Source organism: Cupressus sempervirens, chromosome 7, assembly GCF_028749045.1.
Source record: "Cupressus sempervirens isolate cs-2001-9-10 chromosome 7, ASM2874904v1, whole genome shotgun sequence".
NCBI classification, from domain to species: Eukaryota; Viridiplantae; Streptophyta; class Pinopsida; order Cupressales; family Cupressaceae; genus Cupressus; species Cupressus sempervirens.
In genome coordinates this window covers 722790169-722816326 of record NC_143124.1, presented here as the reverse complement: position 1 = coordinate 722816326, position 26158 = coordinate 722790169, and the positions used below count along the sequence as shown (strand labels likewise).

The window sequence follows — 26158 nt, the reverse complement described above, 5'->3', positions numbered from 1 at the left end:
CAAGCCCTAAATGAATATCAAACCAAAGATGAAAAGCTATTACCCTACAAAGAGCTAGTTGATCAGCTAACCCAGCATTTTACAAGGCTTTAGTTTACACAAGTGCCTCGAATACAGAACAAAGCAGCAAATGCTATGGCTACTATAGGCTCGCTCTTGGAAATTCCCCAAGCAGCTACACAGTATGAGTTTTTAGTGGAAAGAACTTGAAAGGAAAACGACAAAATAACAAAGAAAAGGGAATAACATTAGCTAAGAACTCCTCACAAGTGAGAAGTAGTCTAGAATGGAAAGGTGGACATTAGGGCAATCAGGTGCTTTGGAAGGTCACCTCTGAGGTCTACTAGAAGGACGTTGCCAAGTGTAATCTTTGCAGGGTCTCATAGGTCTAGTGTGAATCGAGATAGTGCAGAGAGGCCACTTCGATTCTCGGGCTGGAACTGTAAGACTGAAGAAAGAGGTGATAAGCTGCATAGGAGTTCATGTTGAAGAAAGTTGGAGCTGTATAGTGTGCTCACGAAGCTGCATGGTTTCCTGAAGATAGAGTGCAAGAAAATGCTGGTCAATATATCTGAAGAATGAGGGAAGAGACCAACACTCTTTGAACAAACAATAGAAACTCCTTCGGACCTCATAGTAAATGGGAAAATGAAAAATAAAGTGAGACTCGGTCTCGACCTCCCCGATGTGACAAAGCTGACAGATCCTGTCCTCCCTACCAATTTGGTGATCAATCTAAATATGTGGCCAGTGAGAACCCACCTTGAAAGATCCCGAGGAGATATGAAGAGCGAGAGTCCAACGACGAGTGAGGTACAAGGGATGTAAGATGATCCCGTCCTAGATTTCAAGAAAGTGCTCAACATAGAAAGCCATGTGTGGATGGAGCCCACTTGGGGGATTCCTCTAGGTCATGATAACATATTGTCTATAGATGTCAAGTCTAACATGCTCATTCAACTCCCACTAAGGTGGACAAAGATGAGCTGGGGCATCCAAAGAAAACTGGAAGGGGGGAAGATGATCCAAACTAATACCAATTGAGCCCAAGAAAGCAGAGACCTGGGTGTACCAACAACGAGACCTGTGACTAGAGTCTAAACTCGTCACCTCCATAGAGGAACAATAAGCCAAGTAGGAATATTTGTGACAATTGTCGAAGGAATCAGTGAAGCTCCAGAGTCGGTGACGTAACCAAATTAAATTAAAGATGGTCCCCAATCTAAAAGGGTGAGCACTAAACTCAACCAGAATGATGTTGTGTGGTGTGAATCGATGACATTTGATAATGTGCCGAAGGAAAAGAGTTTGGACTCTCTCAACAGAGGCCTAGTCAAACTCCAAGAGAGAGGGGCCCCAAAAAATAGAACCATAGCGAACAGTTGGCTTGACTAAGGAGTCAAGAAGAGACATCTTAGTCATGGTGTCCTAGAAGTGGTGTCGAAAGCATTGTCACTAAAAAATAGCAAGGGATTCGAGCCCCTTGTTGACTCTAGGCTGCATGGCTAGTCTTAGACTGAATCGAGGTCTAGAAAACTTAACCCCTAAGTAAGTCTATGAAGATGCAATCTCGATCTCGGTAAAGTAAAAATGGAGATGGGATGTCCTTAAACAATTGAAGGCCATAACCCCTGTCTTGCCCAAATTTACAACTAGCTCACGTGAGTCGCAGAAAGAGGCCAAGCTATCAAGGAGCTACTAAAGACCATCAGGAGAAGATGCTAGGAGAATCACATCATTCACAAATAGGAGAATAGAGATCAATACCTGATGTAAATAACAACCATCACCAGGGAGAGAAAAATCATAAAGAAAAGCCTCAAACTCGTTGATGTAGATGCCAAAGAAAGTGGGGGAGAGAGGACAACCTATTTCACCTCGATAGTGCTCTAGATAGGATCAAAGAATCCCTGTGGAGTCCTGAATCTATCCACAACATGCTCATATAACCTCATAATAGTTGTAAGAAGAATCTCTGAGATCCCAATGTCCCTAAGACGTTGAAAGAGAGCCACCCAAGGAACAAAGTTGAAAGCTTTGCAAAAGTCAACAAAACAACAATAAAATTTTGCCGAGTGATGGCGAGCCTCCTCAATGATGGCCTGTAAAGTCAAAATGTGATTAGTGATCTAAAAATCTAAACGAAACCCAGCTTGACCTCTAGCCCGACAATGTTGCTGATTGAGCTCACTAGATAGGATACCGTTCAACACAGTTGCATAGAGTTTGGCAAAGGTATGCCCAACCATGATAGTCTTGTAGTTTTCGGGGTCAGAGGCTGGCCCAGATTTATGGATCAAATAGATAATATGTTGTGACCAAGAGTCGGGGAAGTCAACACAAACCACTCGATTAAAGAGCACTGTAAGAAAGGGACCTAGGATAGAGATACCCAACTTGAAGAATTCAACTTGAAATCCTTCATCATTTGGAGTTTTGCTACTGTTCATAACTCTAATTGCCTCACTAATGTGGGAGAAGGAGAAGAGGTGACAACAGGTAGGGGGAAGGATGAGATGAAGAGGGGCCTGGCCAGGAATATCATAGAGTGTGGAGGTGTGGGAGGCAAGAGAGTGAAAGTCCAGAGTAGGGGGGTGGGGGGGTGAGAAAACATGGTATGCCAAAAGAGCTTTGGGGACTGGAAGAACATGGCACAAAGAGACTTACACTGCATTAAAGTGAACTTTCGTTTCTTATGGCAAAGAAAGCGGCGATAGTTGAGCCTCAACTGAGAGGAAGAGAAGGAAGAAGTAGTGGGTGGAGTAGAGCGAAGCATGCGATGGAAGGATTTGCAGTCCTCATCGAACCACTGATTCATGGGGTAAGACTTGTGAGTGGGACGAGGGGTGAGTGAGGAGGTACAATGGGGAATGGAGAGAAGGGCAGACTCCCACAAGGCAAACACAAGTAAGTGGAACATGGAGGTGACATCCTTAGAGTTGAGGAAGGGGTTCTGGGAGAGAAGTCATCTGAGGTGATGGATGAAGAGCTCCACATCACCATCAGAGAAGCGAAAAGAAGTGCGAGCATGGGGGGAGGGAAGAGGGGGGCAAGAAGAAGCAGATAAGTAAGGAGGAGAAGGTGTTAGGGGTCCCTAAAGGGTGATGCTAAGGAGGGCATGGTTAGCTAGAGAAAGGCAAGAGATGATAAAGCAACAAATGAGAGGGATGAAGGAGGTAGTAGAGAGAACATAGTCAACAACACTAGCACCACCGCTATGTGGCCAACAAGTGAAGAGTTCGGATCCAAGAAAGCAAGAGAGTCCATTCAAGATCACTTAGTCAAAAGATTCACAAAGCTGTAAAATATTACAACCATACCTTGTGAAGGGCCCCTGATAATCCTTGGAGAGCCGAAGTAGACCCATAGAACCAGGATCAAAAGTAGTCGTACACATGGGATCAGACCTGCGATCATGGAGAGGAGGTTGTAGGTCTTTGGTCCGCACGTTAAAGTCTCTCAAAATAATGATGTCCCCCATGGCAGAGAATCTAGTAATGTGCTCAAGAAGGTCCTCATAGGGGTCCCCAACCTCAGTGCTGTGAATTGCATAGTACAAAGATGTTGGCAAGAAGTAACAAACACCGATATAGGTATCTCTATAGAGCAAGGTTCCTCAATCAATGCGAATCCACATGAATTTGGCATAGCTGTCGGAGTGAACCAAGGAAATTTTACTAAAAAGGTGGTCTCGAATAAGACAAGTGATCCCACCAGAACCTCTAACCCCACCACAACACCTAACTTTGTCTCTAAAAGAGAAGAGCCATTGATAGCCAGAAATTCTAGGAAGAGGATGCATGGGGCTCTCATGTGTCTTTGTAATAAAAAGAAGGTCAGTAGAACCAATAACATCATTAGGTAAGCCAAACATAGACCAGAGGATACCATTACCATTCCAACAGTTGAGACACAAAGAGCCTGTGCTCAACTATCACAGAGCTAGTCATTTGGCCTTAGAGGCCGCCCTCAGAACCTAGCCTGTAGGAAAGGTGTCACAGATTACTACTTTAAGATTTTTGATGACCGCATATTTACCCCTCTTGCCTTCTTGCCACAATGAGGACACAAGCTTGCTTGAGTTCTACCACTTGTGATTGGGTGAGGTCCTCATCTAGGTAGATCTTAGGGGAACAAGAGAATAACATTTTCTTTTCCCTAAGAGCCTACAACCTATCAGAGAGGGAGAGAAATTAGATGAAGAGAGTACCATCAGGGCCTAACCAACAACTATCAAGAGTGATGTCTGAAATGTCCAACTGATCCTTGAGGAAATAATATCCAACAGTCGAGGGATCATCAATGGAGGAGAGACCACAGACTTGTAAGTTTAGTTCACGGGCCCGCCTAACCCGTTCATCATCCATGTTCCTTTGAACTAACTTCTCAACGCCTAAAAGGGGTACCTCAGCCGCAGAACTGCATAAAGAAGCCCAAGACTTCACCTTTAACTCAATCTATGTTAACAGTGAAGAATGCCTATCAAAAATCTTTGATTGTTTCTCCTTTATAGTGTCTAACTCCTTAAGCTGCATGGTAGCAGATTCCACATTAGCTTTGAAGCCTGTATTTGAGCAACTAGAGATTGCATAGTATCTCGTAGAGTGTGGTTCTTGGATTCCAACAAAGCCAATTGTTCTGTGATTTTAACATAGAGTGAAGTTGATTGAGCAAAAACACTTTGTAGGACAATATTAGCAGACTCCGCTATAGCCAAGCGATCAACGAGCTGTTGGAGTGTAATTGGATCAGATAAGGGTGCCATAGCTTATAAAAGAAGAAGGTGCCCTTAGAAGCTCACAACCTTACCATGGACTGGGCATTTTGTCAAACAGTTTATAGACAGCTAAGTGATGCACAATCCGTCAAATGGTTGGACCCTGTTTGAAGGTGGCACCAACCCAGTTCTTGACGATTTCCAAAGGTGTACCTATTGTCGTATTGGACCTGGACATTCAATATATTGTCTGAAATGACAACTATTGTTGTCTTGGGCTTGGACTGTGCGTTGGTAGAGATTTGCAAATTTTGCAACACTTTACCTAATTGTTGTCTCTGTACAAGAATATTGCTGCACTCCTTCCATCCACGTGAGATTCACAACTAAAAATGTGGTACAACAGTATGGTCAGACGGTTTCATTGCAAGCAAATGTCGCGAACACAACTAGACTGTATAAATTTCAAGCAATCACACTTTTAATGGTGGATTGTTGAAGGAAGAGGATTTACTCAAGGCTACAATTATTTTACGATATGCAAATTTGGAGAAACTTATACTATCCTCAAGCAAGGTGCATATAATAAGCTTCAACAATTCTTTAGACAAAAGTCTCATGTATCTCTGCTATCTCTTTCATTTCATGGGAGCTGAAACAATATCTCTGCTATCTCTTCCATTCCATGAAAGCCAAAACAAAAACAAAACCTTTGTCACCACGACCAACACAGGCCCAACAGATTTCATAGCTCTGCAACAGTTGAAGAGCGGCTAGGACATCATGACCATGAACAGCTACCAAGACACAATAGCTAGGGCATTATGACCATGAGCATCCGTTAAGGAAGAAGAAAAACCCTCGTGTACGACCATGAATAGCTGGATCACGGCTAGGGCACGGGACAACAATGGATCACTGGATCACGACATTAGATGAAGATGCACCTCAAAATTTTTGCAATGAATGATAATTCAAACAAGCAGGAAATATAGACATGTCAAGATATGATGTTTATCCAACCAGAATGCAAGAAATTGTTCAACAAAACAATAAAGATAGTGCAGAGGTGCACCCAGTTAATGAAGAAGAAGAAATATACCTTGAATAGAATTGCCAAGATATGAGGATGAATAATTATGCTAATCAAGTCATTGGAGATAAGAATGCAAATATGTAGACAAGTAGGAAAACAAGAGAAAGTACATGCTTAATTTCTAAGAAGAAACCAAAAACAATTAATGAAGCCTTGAAGATTGATGATTGGGTTGAAGCCACAAAAGATAAACTTGATCAGATCAATAAGATAAGATAAAATTATTAATGTCCACAAAAAACCAAAACGGTTTATGGGACTGAGTATACAAACAGAAGAGCCAACCAAGCAAAGGCACCAAACAGTGACTAAAAATGAAACAAAACAAAAAGAAGAAAGAAAGACAAGGACTAAGGGTCCTTCAATGTCACAAAGAAATCTGTAATAGAGGTACATCCATGGACAATCCATAGTCTTCGGATGCCGTGAAGAACCCCTATAGGATTGATGCTGCCTGTAGAGACTGGTACAATGTCTGACAGATTTGGAACGTGAAGTAGTGGAAGGCCTTTTCAAACCCCGCGGAGGAGACAAGGGAGAGAAAAAGGTGGTAATGAGCATAACAGAAGTCCATCCCTGATGAAAGGACTGCAGGGTATTCTCTCGAAGATGGGTGGCCTCCTGAAGATAAAGTGCTAAACACCGCTGACCAATATAACTGAAGAACATCGAGAGAGAAGAACATTCTCTAAAAAGGCAATAGAATCTCCCTCTAATCTCATAGTAATGAGCACAACAAAATATGAAGTGAGTCTCGGTCTCAGCCTCCATTAGAGTGCATAACTGGCATAATCGATCAGCTTGATCCATATGGTGATTAGTCCGAGCTCTGAGACAATGAGAACCAACCCTAAAAGAGCCCAAAGAGAACCGTAATGCATGATTCCAACGCCAGTAAAGATAGGCAGGGCGAACAACAATACCATCTTGAATAACAAGAAAATGCTCAGCATAGAAGGCCATCTTAGGTCGCAAACCACTCACGGGATGACACCAAGTAGTGGTAATATACTGCCTATAGATATCCTGTCTAACATGCTCATTCAACTCCTGACGAGAGGGAAGAAGATGAGCCGGGGCATCCAACGAAAACTAATAGGGAGGAAGACGATCAATCTAAATCCCGATTGAACCCAACAAAGAGGTGGCCTGAGCCTACCAGCATCTTGATCTAGCAGAAGTGTCAGATCTCATAATCTCCACCGAAGAACAATATGCCAAAAAAGAGTATCTATGTCGGTCAACACCTGTCTCCATAAAACCACGAAGCTGATGAAGAAACCAAATCAAGTAAAAAATAACAGCAAGTTTGAGAGGATGAGCACCAAACTTCACTAAAACAATGTTGTGAGGGGTGAATTTGTGACACCTAATGATACGACGCAACAACAGTGTCTGGACTCACTCAATAGAAGCCCAATCAGAAGCAATAAGAGAAGGTCCTCAAACCACAGAACCATAGAGGACTGTCGGACGGACCAAGGAGTCAAAAAGGGACAACTTGGACGAAATATCCTAAAAATGATACCTGAAGCATTGTCTCTCTAGCAAAGCTAGGGATCCCATACCCTTATTGACTCGGGACTGAATAGTAGGTCTCAAACTGAAACGTGGTCCTGAGAACTTCACACCAAGATACATGTAAGAGGGAGTAATCTCAACCTCCTTCACCTGGCAGAAGAAATGGAGATGAGAGGTCTTTAAATAGTTAAAGACCATAACCCGTGTCTTAGATAAATTGACCACAAGCTATCTTTGAGTACAGAAAGAAGCAAGAGTATCAAGGAGTCTCTGTAAGCTATCGGGAGAAGAGGCCAAGAGAACGACATCATCAACAAAGAGGAGAATAGAGATCAGAACCTGATGTAAATAACACCCATCTCCTGGTGGAGAGGATTACATAAGGAAATCCTCTAACTCATTAATATACAAGCCAAACAGTGTAGGGGAGAGAGGACAACCCTGCTTCACGCCAATGGTGCTTTGAATCGGATTAGAAAAGCCCTCTGGAGTTCTGAGCCTACTAGTAACCTTCTCATAAAGTCTCAAAACAACAATCTCTAACATATCTGAAATCCCAATCTCCTGAAGCCGTTGAAATAAAGCCAACCTAGGAAAGTGATCATAAGCCTTACGAAAGTCCACAAAACAACAATAAACCTTTTGAGAGTGGTGTCTAGCCTCCTCAATGATAGCCCGCAGTGTAAAAACATGATCCATAGTCTAGTAGTTTGCCCGAAAGCCAGCCTGACCTCTCACCCTACATCTCTGTCTATCAAGCGCACTGGATAATATGGTGTTTAGAGTAGTGGCATAAAGTTTGGCAAAAGTATGACCGATCATAATAGTTCTGTAATTTCCTGGATCAGAAACAGGCCTAGACTTGTGAATAGGGTAAATAACATGTCTAGACCAGGAATTAGGAAACCCAGTGCAAACCACTCTATTAAAGAGTGTAGGAAGGTAAGATCCAAGAACTGAAGCGCCAAGTTTGAAAAGTTCTGCTTGAAAACCCTCTTCATCAGCTGCTCTGTTGCATGTCAAAGATCTGATGGCCTCCATAATGCTAGAATAGGTAAACAAATGACAGTGGGGATGTGGAGTGGAGTAGAGAGGAGGCTTCCCAGGAATGTCATAAAGCGTCGTGATATGGGAGGTCAAAGAACGATAGTCGAGAGTGGAGGATGGGGGGGAGCAACGAGAGAAAAGGGTACGCCAAAAGATTTGGGGATTCTGGATAAGCATGGTGCAAAGGGTTCTACACTGAAAAGAGGCAAAGGAATGTTTCTTATGACAAAGAAAATGCAGATAAGAAATGCGTAGATGGGTAAAGGCAGGAGACTGAGCCTCAAAGGCAACACAAACAGAGCGATGGAAAGCTTTGCAATCAGCATCAAACCATTTATTCATAGGACAGGTATTCCGACAGTTAGCTGTGAGAGAGAGAGGGGAACGGTGGGGAATAGAAAGGAAAGCATAATCCCATATGGCAGAGGCAAGCGAATCAAACATGTCTGAGGCGGCCAGTGAGTCATCAAAACTAGCCAGTGACAAAAGACACTTAAGGTGATAAGTAAAGAGCTCACCATCACTCTCAGGGTAATGGAAGTGAGTAGGAAGGGAGACAGTACTAGTCAGGCAGATCAAGGGTGGGGAAAGATGGGGTGAAATGCAAATAGAAATGCTAAGAAGAGCATGATCAGCTAGCGAAAGATGCAAAATGGTGAAATTGCGAATGGAAGAAATGAAAGGAGAGGAAATGACATAGCCAACAACACTCGCACCACCACAGTGTGGCCAGCAGGTAAAGAGGTCCGATCCAGGAAGGAAGGATAAACCATTCAGGATCAACAACCCAGAAGACTGACAAAGCTGGAGGAGGTGGCGACCATAAACAGAGAACGGCCCAAGAACATCCTTCGAAGTGCGTTGCAGGCCCATAGTTGTCGGATCTAACTCAGAAATGTAGTTCGAATCAGAGTCATGATCATGTAAAGGGATCTGACGATCCTTGGTATGAGCATTGAAATCACCAAGAATAACAATATATCCTGAAGCCTCAAACTGCGAAATACTCTCCTGAAGGTCAAAATAGGGATCGCCATCCTCCGGGTCATGAATAGCATAGGGAGAAGAGGTCGGAGGAAAATAACAAACAACAATAAAAATATCTCTCTGTCTATATTTCCACCGACAAATCCAGACCCACATAAATTTGGCAAAGGCATCAGAGTGAACAACTGACATAACCTTGAAAATATCATCTCGAACCAAACAAGCAACACCCCCAGACCTACGGACCCCACTAGACGTCCGAACCTCATCCCTACACATGGACAACCACTGATAACCATGATAACCTCGAAGAGGACGCATAGGGCTCTCATGAGTCTCAGTAACGGGCAAAATATCTGAAGACCCCACCACATCCTGAAAAAGACCAGGTAATGACCACAAAGAGCCATTACTATTCCAACAGTTGACAAGAAGAGAAGAAGATGTCTTCTTGTCAGACTGTTGTCGGAACCATCACGCCGATTTGGAGGTTGTCCTCTCTACCCAACCAGCTGGAGGAGAATCACGGACCACTGCCTTAAGATTTCGAATAACAACCCATTTTCCAGCATGTCTAGCCTCTGCCACAATACCCCGAGCCTGTTTAAGTTCTGCAACTTGTGCCTTAGTAAGATCTTCATCTAGATAAATTTTTGAGGGGAGAGAGAACAACCTTCTCTTTGTTCTAAGGGCACAAAGCCTATTTGGAAAAGAGAAGAATCTGATAAAAAGGATGTCCCCCATACCAAACCAACATCTATCCAAGGTGATGTCCGAGATGCCAAGTTGCTCAGAGAGAAAAGCATGCCCAGCAGCAGTAGGGTCAGAAGTGGGTGAAAGACCCTGAACGCGCAAGTTGAGCTCACATGCCCGCCGCACTCTCTCGTCATGAATCTTACCTTGAACAATCTTGTCTATGCTCAGTCTCGGAGTAGTAGTATCAGTATTGATGCAAAGTGAAGCCCATGATTTCACATTTTGTTATGTTTTCGCAACCATTTCGGTATGCTGATCCTTGATTTTATCCAGTCCAACAAGTTGTTCTATAACTGCCTCAATATTGGATTTCAACATTGTTGTTTCAGAGATGAAGGTATCTGCAAAATGTTTGATATTCGATTCAGTTGACTGTTTGAGATTTGTGAGTTCTGTCGTCAGGTTCCCAATCTGATCCCTCAATATGATGTTGTTGGCTTCTAACTTGACCACCCTATCACAAAGCTTAAGAGAGAGCAAAGATGCGTCAACAACAATGTCCTTTAGAGCTACATTTTCACTCTCTATTTTCTTCATGCGGTCAAGTAGCTGTTGGACAGTGATTGGGTCAGATTGGGAGTTCAAAGTGGACAAACTGAGGCTTGCCATTCTGTGTTTAAATCAATACAGATAAAGATTCGATAATCTGTCAAACACTTCTCGTGCAATCATGATAAGATCCAATAGCAAGGGTTAATTTCAGGCATTATGACAAACAATTGTCATGCTAACCAGTGCCATACGTTGCTGAGACATTCAGGCAAACAGTTCAACTGCAACTTGTAATAATAGTTGAACAATTGGTTTCAAGAATCTAGTGGGTGTTGTGGGTTCTTTGTAATGAACTAAAATGCCACAAAAATCAAGCAATAAAACCAAGCGAAATTCCAATGCTACACTAGCAACTTGACTTGCAACTTCCACTACTCCAAGAATAAAACCCTGCAATTCTCCTGTACAAAGTGATCTGGTGCAATGGAAACGTGTAGGTCTGTGTGGGGCAAATGACTCTTGCATCCGGTACTCTGCAATGAATGGTGCGACACTTGCAAGAATGGAAAAGAATGGCCCTGCAGCACACGACATTGGCACTACCGCACACAGCTCACGAACAAGCCCTGACATAGCCCACAACATATGTCAGGAACAAGGCTAGGGCTCGGGCTCATGAGGAGGCCTAGGAAGGCTCACGCGCAGGCTCACAAGAAAGGCTCACGCACAGGCACACGTGCAGGGAAAAGCTCACACGCAGGCTCATGCTTAGGGAAATATGCAAAGGCCAATATGACATGCTCAGGACAAAGGAACAGGAACAGAGCTAGGGCTCGAGCTCACGAGAAGGCCCAGGAAGGTTCACGCGCAGGCTTACCTAGGAATTTCCTTTGCTATTGTTGTTTTTCCTTTTGTGATGTTTATTGTATATTCGCTCATGTGCAAGGAAAGGCTCACGCGCAGGGAAGAGCTCACGCGCAGGCTCACCTAGGAATTTCCTATGCTATTGTTGTTTTTAGTAGGGATGATACTTGGACTTTGGTGTTGAGACCAAAGAACAAGAATGTAATTGGTACAAACAAAATCTTCAGGAAATAATTAAATGAGGATGACAAAGTTGTCAGGAACAAACCAAGTTTGGTGTGCAAAGGTTATGTTCAATAAGATAGCTTGGACTATGGTGGAACTTTTGCACTAGTAGCTAGAGTGAGTAAGGATGTTGCTTATGTTAGTCACAAGAAATTCAAAGCATATAAGATGAAATCATCTTTTTTGAATGGAGTTTTGAAGAAATCTACATAGAGAAACCTGATGGGTTCACTTTACCAAAGGATCAAAATATGGTTTCCAAGCTAAAAAAAGCTTTATATGGTTTGAAGCAAGCTCCGAAAGCATGGTTTGAAAGGTTACAATTATACTTAGTGAAGATTGGTTTCAAGAGAACAAGTGAGGTCAACAATGTGTATTTGAAATTGAAAGGTGAGAGACTGCTAATTGTTGAAGTCTTTATGGATGATCTTATCTTTGGAGGTGATGATAACTTGAGTACGGATTTTGTTGAAGAAATAAATAAAGAGTTTGATATGTGTGATTGGCGAGATAAAATTCTTCATTAAACTACAAGTAAAGCAAATGGGAGATGTAATTTTTATTTGTTTGTCAAAGTATGTGTGATATCCCCATTTCGGCATACAAATTAACTAATAAATAAGTATTATAAATAAAGAGTATAATATTAATAATCGATAATTTTTATAAAATATTATAATTATACTAAGATACAAATAAAAATTGTTATATATTATATAATTATACTAAGATACAAATATATATATATATATATATATATATATATATATATATATATATATATATATGTATATATGTATATGTATATATGTATATATGTATATATATATAATCAGATATTTATATGCCATAGATAATTAATACATATCTGTATGACAATAGTATATGATATAATATCATTGTTATATATTAAAATAATATTTAATTAAAATGATTCATATATAACATATAATCATATATAATTAATATTATAATATATAATATAACTACCTTGTTAATATTAATGAAAGACACATCCCTATGAAATGCTATATATATATATATATATATCAAACATTGAAGAAGATCATGGAAAATATTATAAACGGATACAAATAAGAGGAAATCAATAAATGTCCTAAAATGAGACATTACAAGTGGTATCAGAGCAGGTTCTTTTCCAGCCTATGAGATTTCACAAATAATAGAAATAATTGTCTATTCCAAGGTTGATTGATAGTTCTTAAAACGTGTATTTAAATACTTTTCAAATTTTAGGCAGACCATTATTGGTGTTTGACAACTGCAAATGGTCAATGTGAAACATAATCTCCATCATCTCTACGCATCTATTGGCAACATTATTATTTGAAATCTACATTGATTTTGCTGGTTTTCAATAAGTGTGCTAAAGAAAATTGAAACTAAACACTGATTAGTTACTACACTTGCAATGATGTCTATTGTGATGTGGTGTCATCAAGTTGGAGACTGTCAAACTGCACATATGTACAATGGTTACAACGAGGATCTTTGTAATGCATGTCCAGATTGGGAAGGCACATTGTTTGCCTTGTATGAGTGCAAAATCTTTGAAGATTGTTCTAGCAGTCAATAGACAAAATTTTATTATCTCAGAGTATAGAGATTGAGTTCATTATTGTAATGAATAAATGCTTCTAATGATAAACTGGATGATTATATTTGAAAGTTATGAATTCAAATGAGTTTGTCCAGAATGTAGATACATGTCTTTGATATGTACATGAGCTAACACAACCAATTATAAGTATGACAATACAAATGTCAAGCAAGGTGATCATAGTGGATCGTGGGTCATTGTTTAAAGTGCTTGTAGTTACAAACTTGTTTGGACACTCTATGAAGAATCTTAATGCGGCCATGTGTTTACCCTGCATGTTGTAAGCTTCCACGTGAGGTGGGAGCTTGCCAATATGTTCTTTGTGTGTGAAGTTCAACTTGAATATATTATGAAGGGACTTTTGTTGAATGAAAATAGAAGAACGCAGTTTGCACCCCTCAATTACCATCATCAATCAATGCAGTGATCTTAATGTTTGAAGTGACTTGCAGACATTCACATTTATTCTCTTGAATTGTTTTACTGATTCTGGATCTTCGACCCCCTTAGTGAAAGAGGAGTCTTGTAATGTCTCATTTCAAGAAATTTACTAATTTTCCTCTTATTTGTATCTGTTTTATAATATTTTCCATGATCCTCTTCAATGTTTGATATTCCTATATATATCCAACATTTCATAGGGACGTGTCTTTTATTAATATTAATAAGGTAGTTATATTATATATTATTATACTAGTTATATATGATTATATGTTATATATGAATCATTTTAATTAAATATTATTTTAATACATAACAAAGATATAATATCATATACTATTGTCATACAGATATGTATTAATTATCTATGACATATAAATATCTAATTATATATAAATATATAATAATATTCATACATATATTTATATGTATAATTAATATTTATAATTATATAATATATATAACAATTTATATTTGTATCTTAGTATAATTATAATATTTTATATAAATTATCGATTATTAATATTATACTCTTTATGTATAATACTTATTTATTAGTTAATTTGTATGCCAAAATGGGGATATCACAGTATGTCAAGACAGTGTTGAAAACTTTTGGCATGAAGATTCAAAACTAGTTGGTACACCTATGTTCACATGTTTTAAATTGTCTAAGGAAGATACTTCGGGTTTAGTGAATGAAACTCTTTACAGATCGATGATTGGAAAGTTGCATTATATAATTCATAGCAGACCAAATATTCCTCATGCAGTTGAAATAGTTGCAAGATTTCAGTCTAACCACAACGAAGCAAATATTCTAGGAGTAAAGAGGATATTCAAACATCTTGAAGAGATGATTACTCTAATGATGATTTTTCCTTTGAGAGTATTTATTGATGCATATTGGGTAGGAAATGTAGATGACACAAAGAGTAGAAGTGGTGGAGCATTCTTTCTTCGAATAAGATAAGTGTTTTGAATTAGTAACAAGCAAAATTGTATATCTCAGTTGACAGGTGAAGCAAATTATGTTGCTACATCCTATAATTTCTCACAAGCTATTTAGATTAAGCAATTCTTGGAAGGTATAAATGAGGTCACTAAATCAGTTACTATCTACTGTGATGACACAAGTGTTATAAACATGTCTAAGAATCCAATACAACATCCCAAAATAAAGCATATTGCCATTAGATATTGTTATTTAAGGGAAACAATATAGAAGTGAGAATGAATTATGTTATATCAAAGGAGCAAGTAACAAACATATTTACTATAAACCATTACCTAAATATTCTTTTGAGTATTTGAGAGGTATAATAGGGGTCATTCCCTTGTAGGTCAAAGATTAAGATGCAATGGATGCATCAATCCACATGACTTAATGACTATCTTTCTATGGGTTGATGTTATAAACGAGTTGGTTGGTTTAGTAGTTGATTGTTTTGTCAGAAAGTTGTTGGGAATTCATAGTATGAAGGTAGATTTAGAAATGAGTGAATCACTAAAGGAGGAGAAAATCAGAAGATACAATAACTCAGGAGATGATTAGAAGAAATTGAAGATCAAAAGGATTAGTATTAGAATACAGAGAAGAAGATAAGACATGATAGAAAGAACACGCAAATTTGGGAGAAGAATTGATGATTAAGGAGATCATATTCCCAAGGGGAGAAATGTCAAGAAGCAAAATCATAGATCTAAACATGTCAAGGAACATTCAATGAATATTGTATTAGTTACTAGCTATTTTTGTTGGCATCGTTTGATGTTTCCATGAATGCAAAATGGCAAAATTGCTGGCTTAACTAATGTTAAATAATACGAATGTCTTCAATAAGTTGTTAGGAGGTTGTATGATGTCTTGGAGAATACGTTTGGTGACGATTGAATAGATTATTGTGTTGTCATTAATGTCAACTTGGTAATGCATGTTGAACTATTTATTAGGAAGAACTTAACTTAATGTGTAAGTGACAAATTGAAATCAAGTGTGTGGCTTATTTGTATGATGATTTAGTGTGCACGATTGGCATGCAAGACTTAGATATGTCTCTAGTTCCTATGTTTGCACTTTCATGTATGACATAAGATTTGAGTGAGTTATGAATGATTGAAGATGACCAATCTTATCGGGTTTGTCACTTCATGACTATCAGTGAATAATTTTATTGGTTTATCAAATGTATTGTTTCAAGTGATGAAACTCAAACATTTATGACAACAATTATGTTGGTGAATTAATTTAAGAGTTACAAATGATTTGGTTTACAAGAAGGTATGTTTTGGATTGATTGAACAAATTTTAGAAAGAAAAAAGAAGAATGAGTTAAATGTTAAGTTTGATCATGAATTGATAATATGTAGGTTGTTTCAAGTAGATCTTTCAAGTTTGTAAGATAGTTGATGATGGTGGCAATGATTTGGAAGCAAATAAATTTGAATGATCAGTTATACATTAAAAAATGAGATGAAATCTCTTGTATACCACATTTTAGTCAAATGTTGTTGAATTTTCATGTGTAACATGATGTAGGAGCATCTTGGATGTATGAGCAATCCTGCATCAACCAAACAATATTTCATTTCAGTTGCTTGTGTAGACACCTAAATTTGATTACACAAATAGGTAATCTTATTTAGTCATCTCCTAGGGCATTACTAATTTAATGTTTACTATTTAATTAATCATCATCCCCTAATTAATTAATTAAATTAATTAACTATAGTACTTCAATTGATAAAATCAAATGATAACCCAAAATCAATTTATCAATTAAATCCCTATTCCTCTATTAAATTAAATAAATCCTCAAATCTATTTAGTTTAATCCCACATCCCCCTCTTTTATTAAATAAATCATTTAATAAATTAGCCAAACCCCTAAAACATCCCTAACCCCTAATCCAACCCATTCACCCATACTAACCTCACTTAGCCATCTAACTAACCCATCCCATCAAAGCTAAGCCACTTGCCCTCTAACTCCCTTCTAAGCTAAGTTTAATCCCCCTCCTAAACATGTGCACAACTTTAAGCAAGGGTTAAGACTTGTTAACCCAAACCAAAGTCAATAAGTCTCTCTTATCCTCTTCCATCCCTATCCAAGAGCATTAATGGCTCTTACATGCCATCAATTCCTCCTACATCCCTCTTACACACTCATCCTCCCTCATTACTCCCTTTGACCAACCCTTATCCCATCCCCTCACAGTCATCCTCCTTGTGACAGGTGTCACTCCCGTATTGGCTCTAAACAAGCACAATCCATGTGCTTCCCTTTCAAAGCATCTTAACCCTCCCTCACCATTCTTCCATCTTTGCATCTTGACCCTCCATCTTTCTACCCCTTGGCCTATAAATAAAGCCCTTCTCTCTCACAAAATATAAATCCACTTTTATGCAAACTTATAATGCTATTTTGAGAACCTAAAATCTACCAAAATACCATCATAATGCTGAAATCCATTCATACCTCCATTGTTGAAACCTTCACCCATCTACACACTTGGTAAAAACCCCCACCCATTGGAAGCTTGAGCACATTGTGAGCATACATCCCTTATCCCATCAGGGACATAGCTTCGTTATCATAGGTTATGCCCAGGGAGCTTACCATTCTTGGTTTGCCTTCCTTTTGGTGATAATAAGTGTTAACTTATTTAGTTTTGTGAATGCTTTATTAGTTAGTATTCCTTTATTACACTACTAGATTAGGTGATACAATTTGAACAAGGGTTGTCTTAATGTAGAGTTGTTGTCTATGGAGGCTTGGTACTCAATAAGTCAGTCATACGAGCTCCAAATGTCATAATTTCAAAGGTGGAGGTTTATCTCAGGCATATTAGCCTGCCAATTGAGGCTCAATGTCATATCATAAGTATTAGTGAAGTTATTGTGAATTTTTGATACAAAAACTTTGGGCTGAGTTTTGAAGGCCTCAAAGTGCCCGGATGAGGCTCGAAAACTTGACGGATGGGCACTTGCGTAGATCCAAGCCTGTAGGTCAGAAGCTAAGGATTCCAAAATAGGGTTATAATAGAAAATTAGAGCAATGGTTTAAAAATTATGGCCTTCCGAATTTGGGCAAGCCAAAACTTTCAAAATAAATGTCAAAGGTGTATTTAGCCGACTCTATATGTGTTGTGAGTCTGTCGGCCCTAGGTATTAAGTTTGAGCAGCTATAATCTTCTCAGACGACATAAAATTGCCTATTTAAGAAATGCCCATAGATTGTTTAAGACAATTCTAGGTGATAGTTCATGGCTTCGTCTTATTGTAATGAAGGCGCCCATGTGGGTTAACAAATTGTAATTCTGAATTCTGTAATTCCACATTTGCAACAAAAATAAGAAGCTCATATTTTGTTCTCGTAAATTGATGTTATTTCTTTGTTCCTGTTATGTGTTTATGGTATTAAGGGGAGCACCCTTCATCAAGTGGCATTAGAGTAGGAGTTCTTGCATGTGTAAACAAATCGCCAACTGTGAGGCAATTTGCACTAGGGTTTCAGCAGAAGTGCAAAGATGCCTCCACAAAGAGAGCGTGGTGGGAGAGTCATAGTTGTTACACCTGAGAGTTTTAGAGCCATCTAAAGGCAAATGAAAGCATTGCAAGAACAAATGCACAAATGAATGAATCTTGCCATAGGAGATGATGAAAGTGAGGATGAAAGAGAAGATGGAAATGTTGATCAAGCTGTAGTAGATGAAGTTCTTAAACCAGAGGAGGAAAAGCTTTTTAATGCTATTTCCAAGATTGGAAAAAGAGTTAAGTTTGATGTTCCCACATTTTTGGGAAATCTTAACTTAGAGAAATTGATTGATTGGATCAATGAATTGGAAGAGTACTTTGAATATGAAGATATTGAAATCCAGATAGGGTCAAGTTTGCGAAGGCCAAATTGAAGGGTCATGCAAAGATTTGGTGGTAGGAGATCCATTTGAAATGAAATAGAAGAGGGAAGGACAAAATCACTAGATGGGATCGAATGATAACTAAAATGAAGCAACAATTCATTCTCATGGATTATGAGCTTCATTTGTTGAAGAAAATGCAAGGGTTGAAGCAATTGAGAAGATTTGTTCAAGCGCATATTGAAGAGTTCTACCGAGTTCTCATTAGAATTGGCCATGCGAAAGCTGATAAGAAGAAAGTTGCCCATTTGTCTTAATGGGTTAAGGCCAAGCATCCAGGAGGAGCCGAGTTTGGTTTGAATGACCAGTATTCAGGAGGTGTACCAGTTTTTCCTAAGAGTTGAGGAGAAGCTACGGAAAAAGTATGATACCAAGAATAGTGGAAGAGGTTGCAGTGGAAGATTTGACTGACAGTCTTATGGAGGCTGAAATGATGATCAGAAGAACAAGGATGTGGTCAACAATAACAGTCAGAACTAGAGACGAAATAATTCCAATCATTTCCATGATCAAAATAGTAGAAATCAGAGAGGAAGAGGCGAAGGACAAGGATTTGAAAGAGGAGGTTTCCGTGGAAAATGTTCGCTAGGAGAAGAAGGGCATAGAGAATTTGAATGTTCCCAGGGCCAAGAAAGAACAGATCAGAGAACCGAAGGCCAGGCCAGAGTCATGCATGTTGATGAAGATGCCAAATCATTTCATTTTGAAGATATTGAAAGAGTAGAAGTCCTAGTTAATAAGAGAGTCTTCCTAAGTGGAGAAAATGAACCTGATCAAATGAGGAGTTTGTTTCACACTAGGTGCAAATGTGAAGATAAGTGTTGCAATGTGATCATTGGTGGTGGAAGTAATAACAATTTGGTATCAAAAAAGATGGTCACCAAGTTAAATCTCAAGATGCAGAAACACCCACATCTGTATTGTATTGCCTAGGTGCAGGATGACCACAAAGTCATGGTCAATGAGTAGCGTCTAGTGAAGCTCAAGATTGGAAGCTACCAACAAAAGGTGCTTTGTGATGTCATACCTATGGACATATGCCATATGTAGTTGGGTAGGCATGGTAGTTTGACATACATGTTGTAATGGGCGAGCATATACCTACACTCTAACAAATGATGGAGTAAAACATAAGTTGTAACCTTTGAATGAGAAAGAATAAATGGTATGTAGTGCTGCCAAAATATGTTTTGTTGATAGAAATGAGTTTCTCCAAGGTATGAAGCATGAGCATATGCTTTGTTGTAATCCCAAAAGATGGTTAAGAAGTAGATGAGGTATTTGCAGATTTGTTGGTAGAGTTTCCCGAAATTATGTCAGATAATGTACCTAATGGATTACCCCTAGTGAGGAAGATCAATCACCAAATGGATTTGATTCCATGAGCAAGTTTTCCAAACAAGACAACACATGTAATGCCCCACCTGGAGATCCTTGGAACAAGGATAAATAAAAGCCAATACATATTTTTTTTAAGGAAACAATATCAACATGCAATTGTTCAAAACATCGCAACATAAGACTTAACCAAGCAATCCAAGCAACCAATGATCTCGAAGCATCACTACTTATTAACACATTCAATAACCAACTATGAAAGTTAAACAAACAAGAAACCCATAATCTCTGAGCTGTCAAGACTAGGGAAGGGGGGCAACCCAATATGGTATCCAAAGCACCCTTCGAACCTCAACCGACAAGTCTAGAAATACCTAATGTTTGCCAAAGTAGTTTTTGCATAGAAATTAGGCGATACTTTTCTAGAATCATACGATACTGTACAATACAAACAGGCGATACTTTTCCAATATCGCATGATACTTCTTACAACTACAGTGCAATACCTTTCAGTATCACACAATATACTTTACTATTACTGTGTGATACTTTACTAGTGTCACACAATAGAACTTATTACTACTGTGCGATACTTTCCAATATTGCACGATATTTCTTTCTATAGATGTGTGATACTTTTCTAGTATCGCCCAATGTTGAACTTATGTCGCCTAAGTTTGCAAAGAAACAATCTGACGGACAACTAGAAGGGGGAAAGAGTCAGATCCTCCACACTGAGGAGTACTGGAACCACAATAGTTGAGGAGTAAACACTCGAAAGCATAAGGAGATCAAGTAATTCTAACATCTAATCCATTGCATCTAATGTAATCATGTGGAAAACAACATTGTAGTGAACTTACATGCGCATAAATCAACTATCTCAATAAATTGAAATAACAAAAGCCACATGGAAACAAACTCTGATAGATACAGATGACCATGTGAGCATCCAGTTCTGAAACTGAACATGGAGGAAGGCCAACTCTATACGTCTGTCCCCAGCAATGGTATAGGTAGCTACGCCTCACAACCATGTGAAACCCATAGGCCCACTCCTGCTGTGCTGATGGAGATAGTGATCTGACCTCAAACACACACAAAACAATCATCCATGGCTAACACTCATGCCAAATAGTATAGAGGACTGAAACCAAGATCATGAGACAATACAATACAATAGGTCATGGTTAGACACTCTATGGGTCTACTATGTAGGGACTCTAGTGGAGAGTAGATCACTTGGGACTCCCAAACTAAACATCATATGAAACCTCTCCCTCAGGACTCCCTTAGGAGGCCATCGTGTTGTGTCCCCAGATGAACTGTGTAGATAGTTGGCCCTCAGATAATCGAACAAGCACATACCTTACAAATAGCCATACAGGTATGCAATATTTTCTTATCTTAGTTAGTTACCCATGAATTCATTTAGTTATCACTTATTAGAAACTTCCTCACATATAACTTGTCAGGATAGCCGGGGTATACGAGAGAAGCCCTCCACTTGTCTACCCTACACACCCATGCTATCCACATGATGAGTGCCTGTAGGCAATGTAGTTTCCCAACCCAACCCCAATGAACATAACTCAACCGAAAGAAACTGGGAGTTCAGGTCTTGCAAGAACTTGAGAAATGCATGTTCATGTGCTCGTGTGTGGGCACACCAACTATACGATGATCATAAACAACAAGGGCTAGATGAGAAACAAATAACATACTAAGTAAACAATTACTCAACCGAGCACATAGTCAAGAGTACTGATTCAACATGAATCGCAATGCAAACCAAAACATTTATGGTTGGATCAAATTACTCATGGATAATCTGGGTCCATGACCAACATCACTGCCAAGAAACACCCAAGAAAATAGGGTGGCACACAAATTGAGGCGAAGCAAAAAATGCCCAAAAACCAATGTTAACTAAAATCAACAAAATTAAAACCCTTTTCACAAGTGGGCATAAAAACACCAGATATCTAATAAAATTTGGGTTCAAAGTCCATATGTAAAAATGACCAACATAACAATCAAAAACCCCCACACCAAAAAACCATAAATGTTCATACCCGCCCAACTAGGTAGAGCCAACATACAGAAACAAAGGGGAACCATAGTTCTTCGCCTCCTAACATAACACTACCAGAAACTGACTCAGAAACATAGTCAAAACAAGAAAACACGAGAGCCTTAAATGATAGCCAAAAAGGCAAAATTAGAAACACTTGCGAAAAAATAATCGCTCCGCAAAAGCCGCCAAAAATCACGACAAACCAAGGTCTCCCTGAGCTGGATCCAACAAGATCAACCTCACGACAATCCCACACTTGTAGCTCTTGCCACGAATAAAACAACAATTCCTCTTGAAGAGGATTTGGGATTTTGCTCTCAAATTTCTAGTTCGAGAACTAAGAAGTGAGGAATAATCCCCTTTCTGGGATATATATTCAATGTAAAAAAGAAATATTAATGTAGGGAAATAACAGAATCACAAAATTAAATCCCTCTTTAGCCTAGACAAAATCAGGTAATTCCAATTAAATGGAATTCAACTACGACAAAGTTGCCAGCAATTAAAATAATAAAATCAAAACCCAAAATACCCTTAAACATTCAATCACAATTTTCCTTAATAATTTTCGTGACCAAATGTAGATATCTAAATGCACATACATAATACGGGTCTCATCACAAATGCAAATGAGTCCAGATTTATTAATCACCAGAGGGTTTAATTAACAATTAAACAAGATATGTCGCCCATACAAGGACGACATTTGCTAGGTAAAAATAACCAAATCACTGACTCCATGTGCCACTGCTGGGGATATAAATCCTGCACACTAACAACATGATCAAATGCAATTGCATAAAATAATATAGTTGAAGCGATAATTGCATTAAATTATGTAATTAACTATTCATTTAATTACATCAAAATAATCTATTTACATCACTCACTACATCATAAAACATCTCAAAGCAAGAATGAAGCAAACATACGTACTATCGAATCATAGTATCTAGAATCCAATAAGTCCATCATATAATCATAAAATGCTTTATTTTTCTTGAAATGCTTTTTCTTGCCTTTATAAGAGTTGGCATTAAGAACGTGAAGTTCTTCATCTTCCACTTTAGGTTTTCCTCCTTTCTTTAGTTTTCTTGAATCTTCCTGAAGACAATCATTCTTAAGTCTGTTAAAATCTGGAAGCTAATCTCTAGCACTTATTCCTTGTGCCAATGTTTCCCATGATTCTGGCAATCCATCTAAGGCCATGAGCGTTAGTTTGGTCTCTAATGCCAACAACTCTTAGGAAATAAGAGTTTATTGATTCTCCTTTCTTTATCTGGATGTGATTTAGTTGTCTCTTTATTGCAAGGACCCTCGTTGCATTATTTACTTCAAATGCATTTCATAATGCATTCATCATATCGTAGGCAGTTTGGTGTTTTGTAAGCATAGGTACGATGTCATTCTTAACTCCATCCAAGATGATTTGAATGGCTTTCCTGTTTCCATTGGTCCATATGGATTTGTGAAGTTCAATAGGGGGCTGTTTGGATGCTCCATCAACAAACTGTCTAACATTATTTTCTTCAAGAATCATCAAGATTCTGAATTTCCATGCTTCAAAGTGTTCCTTCCCATCGAATCTATCCTCAGGCCTGATTGTATATGCCACTAGAAATAGAAGACAACTACTGAATATAAACAGGTCTGATTACTGAAAATCTGCAGAGCCCTAGATCTAATAATAGGGCTCTGATACCATGTACAGTTTTGCAGATTTAAATCAAACTTTAAGATCAGAACCTAGGTATGCTTAGGATGATCCTTGTTATAATTCGAATGAACAGATCCTTTAGTCGGATCTATATATGAGACAACTGTTGATACAGGATTCAATTTATAAACTTGAGTGATTTAATACACTGTTGTAAACTCGTGGGAATACGACTGCTTGGAGATCAGACTATATGTTTGTTGTGTGTCTCCAAACTGCAATCATAACCCGCCTATATACTCTCTTTGGAGGGTATGTCCCTTAAGGGACATAACCCTTGGCAAACACTAATGATTAGTCATCCCTAAACTAGCGACTATAAGGCAAACATTAGTTAAGTTAAACTAGGATTAGTTATAGCCAAACTAAATTATTTCCTTTCAGATCGTCGAAACCTATAGGGCACATATAAATCATTTTAAATGCCATTCATTGAGAATATATTATGTGAAGAATTAGGTACGATCTGCACTGATAGACCTATGGATTATCCAAGTTAGATTCTTAACAATGTGTTTATGGTATTAAGGGGAGCACCTTTCATCATAACATGTTTAGGGTTAGGTTTGTCTAATGATGCAAGTGTACGTGTATGAAAAACAACCATTGTGTGTGTAGGTGAGCGGAAGAGGAGTTATCAATGTAAAGAGAAGTGATCAACAAGAGGTGTATAATCACTCTGATAATTAAATGTCTACAAGAGGAAGTGGATAGTGAGTTGAAAAGGATTTGTACAAGCAAATGTGAAGTGCTATTCTCAGATCATTTCACTTGGTTAATCCTAACAAGTTGACAAGTCTAAATCCTCTAGCAAAGTAACTCTTAATAGGACAAGTAGGATCTTTAGCAAGATTTGAAGTTAATTCCTTTAACAAGGTGTCTTGTTAATTTGAGTTAGAAATCCTCCAATGAGGTTATTCCTAATAGGGCTAAGCTCCTAACACGGCTAGAGGCAAATCTCTTAATCCAGTGACTCCTAACATGGTTTGTTCTTAACCGAACATTATATAAGCTCCTCACAAGGCTAAGCTCTTAGCTAAGCACATTTCAAAAGAGTGCAAAATGTGGGAATTAATTTCCACTATGGTTTTTTCCTCTGACCAAGGGTTTCCACGATAAAAATCTTTGTGTTATTGTGTAGATGGTTTTTATGTGTTGCTTTATGATTAAGTTTCACAGGTTAACATACACGGATAAATGAACGATTTAATGATAAGATCATCATTGGTTAATTAGTTTGATAAGGTTGAAGTTTAAGTTTGAAGATTGGTCAAAGTTGGTGATTACTGATTCATGCCCATCTCCTCCAGTATTCTAGGACCTTGATTATATTAACATAAGGTTTTTATATAAGTGTTCCAATAAGCTTGTAAAAAGTGTCATCCTTAACTCCTTAATTGTGTAATAGTTGCAATCAAGTGTCCTAACACATGTAAAGTTAAAATTCTTTTTTTTTAAAAATTCATAAAAAGGAAGCTCTCAATGAATTTTGAGAGGATTCAACCTATTGTATTAATCATCAAGTATTGCCAAAAGACCCGCATTATTAAATTATGTCATGAAATTTTTTACATTATCAAATACATCAATAATTTGTTCAATTATTGACTTAAACAATCGTTGCCACAACTTGAAATTGTCAAATCATGATCTCAAAATCAATAATAATCTCATATTCAATGCAAAAGTAACAACTTAGAAAGTCAATTTGTTTGGTTGAAACAATCACAAGCTTGCAATTGATTTCACACACTATATTGAACTCTACATTTTCTAGAGCTAAACTACTTTACCAGTTTGTGCAGGGAAAGTCCTAGGTATTGGTTCAATTTGAACGTGATTCAAATCTAGTTTAGGGTCTGTAATGATCCCATCTTTTGGCCTTCACGTTCTTCAAAGTCTAAGTGGAGGATAAGAAAAAATAAAATTAATTTCTTATAAAGTCATTAAATAAATTAAAATTAAAAGGTGGCTTTATATTTAATTAATTTAATTAATTATTGTATTACAAAGGAGATGCGTCTAGAGTGTGTATTAATTATTGGAAAGGTGGAAGCCTCTAGAAGCACAATTAATTATTGCAAGAGAGGAGTTTCTAGAGAGTGCATTAATTATTGGAAGGGGGAAGCTTCTAGCACTTGCAATTAATTAATGTTTTAGTTCTTTCTAGAAGGGTGAAGGAATAGGATAAATAGGGGTGAGAGTCTCATTGTTTAGCATGAGATTATTGTATCGGATGATTATGACTTGATTTTGATAAGAGCTTGGATGTGTGAATCACACTCCCTTCTTTTGGCAATGCAACCAATTTCTTCTCATATTCAACCTGCCTAATGAAG

General features: G+C 38.2%; 1 protein-coding gene across 12 annotated transcripts in view; it reads right to left on the bottom strand.

Annotated features, from left to right (window-relative positions):
• The window catches only part of SLP1 (Calcineurin-like metallo-phosphoesterase superfamily protein), a 257256-nt gene that overhangs the window by 35030 nt on the left and 196068 nt on the right, over positions 1 to 26158 (bottom strand). For 2 of the 12 annotated variants that reach the window (XM_089792704.1, XM_089792689.1), the window contains exon 10: positions 22595 to 22867. The exons of 9 other annotated variants lie outside the window; for them this stretch is intronic. The gene's annotated coding sequence lies outside the window, so the exon portion shown is untranslated. Of the gene's footprint in view, positions 1 to 22594; positions 22875 to 26158 lie in introns of those variants that run through there. One more of the 12 variants, XM_089792691.1, reaches the window with a different exon arrangement.